Below are 4,618 nucleotides of genomic sequence, written 5' to 3' on the forward strand. Positions count from 1 at the left end.
GTGCGCTCGAAATACTTTCTTCTTTGCGAGACAAACATTTTCTCCACAAAACTCAGTTCGTGCGCGTGCAAAACGCACTTTTGCGCGCTCAAAATATGATATTTCGCGCGCAGAATTGCAGCAGAAATGTAATCCCATACCATTCTTACATCAAAAAAGCAGCAAAACTGAAACAATGAAGAGTGACAGAACAACTGAATTATACTTATTATACCAGACATTTCTCCTGCTGTTAAAATATACACAAAGATTACAGAGCACGAGAGAAAGACACTCAACTTGACAGATCTCTTCATTCAGTGCATATTTTAGATTTAGGCTTCCACTTTGAAGTGAGATTAAAATGTGAATCTGAAGTCTCACACGCACGAGCACACGAGGATTACAGTCAATCCGACGGGCTGCTTAAAACATCTCACCCTCTTTCATGGCAGCTTAAGTCTGACGTGACTGCACATATTCACACACACACACACACACACACACACACACACACGTACACGGTTTCATCATGCGAGATCACAACAGGAACTCAAGCACACAGGGAGCAGTTAGACACAGAGAGAAGGTGATAAAGAGAGAGAGACAAACTGGAAATGAGAAAGACTTCCTGCACTCCAGGCATTAAATCAGAGTATCTTGTTGGATGCAACATCAGCAGAAAGCAAGCACCAGAAAGACAGACTCAGATAGATATTAACTGCATTTAATCTCTTTAGAGGCACGACTTCTGAGTGCTTAAATAAAGGTCTTGAGCCATGTGCCATAATTCTATATATATTTCAGACACTGCAAAAATCAATTTGAATCAGTATTTTTGTTAATTTGTTCTAATAATATAAATATCTAAATTATGTATTATAATTATGTTAATAATCGCAATTAGTGATGTTTATGATTAAGAAAAACTATATTCTAGTGGACTAAGGAAAATAAGCTTAATGTAATGAATTCTCTACAACAGGTCTATCCTATGCAATTTTGCTTCTTAAGTAAATATATCTTGTTCTTAAATAATAATTCACCCAAAATAGTTGTGCTCATTTTTGTTTGGAACTGTTTTGGATGTTTTCACTTCTAAATTGAGCTTGACCTGAGCATATTTTTCTTCTGATTCAGACGAAATGACTTTTTCACTGGACAAAGCAGTATTATGGAGAGATGACTCGTATTTTAGCCAGAAGCAAAAGTTTTAAAGTACATGTTAATAATGGATTTGATTCTGTTATCTGATGGACTGGAGTTGTGTGGAATACTTGCGGATTATTGTGATGTTTTTATCAACTGTTTGAACTCTCATTCTTCTGACGGCACCCATTCACTGCTGAGGATCCAATGGTGAGCAAGTGATGTATTGTTAAATTTCTCCAAATCTGTTCCGATGAAGAAACAAACTCATCTACATTTTAGATGGCCTAAGAGTACATTTTCAGCAATTTTTCATTTTTGGCTTAAGTATTCCTTTAAGGATGTTTAGCTTAAATATTCATACTGGGAAACTAGATAAACATACTGATTAAGACCTTTTATCCAGTGTAATATTCAGCTTATAGTACTCTTTGGCCTAGACCTTGAAATCCTCATCCAGAACTGCCATTCACTTATTTCTCTCATGGTTTCTTCTTTTACATCATCTTTTCATTCCTCTCTTTTGCAACAACAACAACAACACCTACCCTCTTCCCTCTGCATCTAAATGATCTATATTATATCTCTGTGGTTGCATAATTGCTTCTATACAAGTTCTCGGAAAGAAGAACCATTTAGAGTGCTCATTTTTGAAGGTTACTTAAATTGTCTTCATTCTCATTAGATGGTCAATTATCGACTTCACAGCTCCTCTACAGTGTGAGCAAAGCCCTGGCAACTCATAAAAGCCTAAATAAAATGTATTTGCTTCTGGTTAAATATCATCCACCATGGTCACAGTTACTTTATGCAGTTTAAACTCTCTTCATCTGTTTTTTAAACTACTACACCACAAAAAAATTATACCCTGATGATCTAGGATAGTAAATAGGAATGTACTGATGTTATGGCTGATAACTGATAAATGGCAAGTAATATAATTCTATACTATTTTGCCTAAATAAATTAAATAATAAGTTTGACAATTTTAACCAGCTTTTTATTGTTACAATGTTGATAGTATAAATACATGAACAATGTGAACAAGTTTTTATTTGTCAGCAAGTTTTGACAGCTCCAAGGCTTTTGTGAAAACTACAGATATTACTTCTGCATTTTTGTATCCCCACTCACGGATAGTCTAATCAAACCAGTGCATTATGGGTGTTGAAGTTTCCTGTCTTTTTCCCCACAAGACTTTTTGTCTGTTTTGTCTAGTTGTGTAGTACCGATAAAAAAAACAAAATAGTGTTACTACTATTTAGACAGCCAACTTTTATTAAAACCCCACCTTTTCTGTGGTGAATTACCTCTTTAAAAAACACTAAAAACTAAAACTAATCATTTAAAAATGCTACAATTTCAAAAGGCACAATATTATAATGTACAGTATGAAAAATGGCTATTGATTTTTATATTATCTAGATAAAGTTTACCTTTAACAATATAATTAATATGTTTAGGTAATTACATATAAAAACATGAGAAATGTCCATGTACAATTAAACATCCAATGCCAGTCGATGTATATTCAATCTCAATCAATACAGATCATTTTTAAAGGGGTCATATGATCCGATTTCAATTTTTCCTTTCTCTTTGGAGTGTTACAAGCTCTTGGTGCATAAAGAAGATATGTAAAGTTGCAAAGACTAAAGTCTCAAATCCAAAGAGATATTCTTATTATCAGATGAAAACCATTATGTTAGTTTATATAATGTATTCCTCATAGGACTACTGAATGATTATCTTAAATCATGGTACATGGTACTCCAAAGTTAATTCCTCAAAGAATATACCCATATTAGTTTAAAACAACTTGGTAATACAATGGTAACCTTGGTGGTCTATTCTATAATATATTATCCTATAAGCTACTGCAGAGAATATACAGCAAGAACTACATATCTCAGCAAGTATCTGATATACAGTATAGAAAAGAATCACCCCCCTTTAAAATAATCACATTTTGTTACTTTGCAGCCTGAAATGAAGACTGACACAGTTTTTGTTTTATCCAGCTGTATTTACTCAGTGCAACTTATAACATCCAACTGAAAGATATAACAACAACATGTCAGAAAAAACAAAAAACAAAACAGAATCACTGAGTTGGAAAAAGGCTCAACCCCTCCTAAAAATGACTTGTAAACTCAGCATGAAAAGAGTTTTCCTGGAGCATTTCGGTCCTTGGTAGTGCAACTGAAGCAAACAATCAACTATGGGTGGCAAAGCTGTCAAAAGATCTCTGGGATAAAGCTGTGGACAGGCACAAGTCAGGAGATGGTAACAAAAAATTTTCAAAGGCTTTATCACCATCCAAATAACAGCATTCCTACAGTAAAGCATAGAGGTGATAATATCCTGTTATGGGGTGTTTCTCTGCAGCAGGGACTGGAGCACTTAGGGATAGAAGGAAAAATGGATGGGGCAAAATACTGTCAAATACTTGAGGAAAATCTGCTGTCCTCTGCCAGAAAGTTGTCAATGGGAAGAAAGTTTACCTTCCAACATGACAATGACCCAAAGCACACAGCAAAACTGACCACACACACCCAGTGGTTGAAGGAGAGAAAGTTGAATGTCCCTGCATGGCCTAGTCAGAGCCCAGACTTAAACCCCACTGAAAATCTGTGGAATGACTTGAAGACTGCAGTCCACAACCGCTCACCATCAAATTTATCTGAACTTGAGCAGTTCTGCAGAGAAGAGTGGGCAAATATTGCAAAGTCTAGATGTGCAAAGTTAGTAGAGACATATCCCAACAGACTAAAGGCTGTAGTTAAAGCAAAAGGTGCATGGTTCAACAAAATACTGGCACAAATACTGATCCTTTTTCCAACTCAGTGATTCTGTTATTTTATTTTATTTATTTTTCTGACATGTTGGTGTTATATCTTTCACTTGGGTGTTATAAGTTGCACTGAGTAAATACAGCTGGATAAAACAAAAACTTCATTTCAGGCTACAAAGCAAGAAAATTAGATTTTTTTGAAGGTGGGTGATTCTTTTCTATACCCACTGTATGCGAGTACAAGGTCTTGCACAAAAAAACAAAAAATGCCCTATGTGGTTCAGTTTTTCCTTGAGTTTCCAGACTGTCTTTGGTCTTGTGGTTTGAGGGACTCTAGTGGCAGTCATGTTCTACATTCATATTGTTCTTATTTATAACCCAGACCTGAGTGGCAGGAGGAATGTGTCAGGGTCTGGAGTTCTCATTCCTGACTGCTGATTGCCTGTTTCCATTACACAAAGCTGAGGGGTTAGAGAATAGCCCCTGGGGTGTGCAAGTCAATGAATGACGTTATCAGGACTCATGCCAAATGTGACCCTGGACCACAAAACCAGTCTTAAGTCGCTTGGGTATATTTTTAGCAATAGCCAAAAAAACATTGTATGGGTCAAAATTATCGATTTTTCTTTTATGCCAAAAAACATTAGGATATTAAGTAAAGATCATGTTCCATGAAGATATTTTGTAAATTTCCTA

General features: G+C 35.6%; 1 protein-coding gene across 1 annotated transcript in view; it reads right to left on the minus strand.

Moving 5' to 3' along the window:
• LOC107715749 (neural proliferation differentiation and control protein 1-like) overlaps positions 1–4,618 on the minus strand; it is a 21,281-nt gene that overhangs the window by 15,438 nt on the left and 1,225 nt on the right. The window lies entirely within an intron of this gene.

This window comes from Sinocyclocheilus rhinocerous, unplaced genomic scaffold, assembly GCF_001515625.1.
Source record: "Sinocyclocheilus rhinocerous isolate Xijiao unplaced genomic scaffold, SAMN03320098_v1.1 scaffold3194, whole genome shotgun sequence".
Classification (NCBI taxonomy): domain Eukaryota; kingdom Metazoa; phylum Chordata; class Actinopteri; order Cypriniformes; family Cyprinidae; genus Sinocyclocheilus; species Sinocyclocheilus rhinocerous.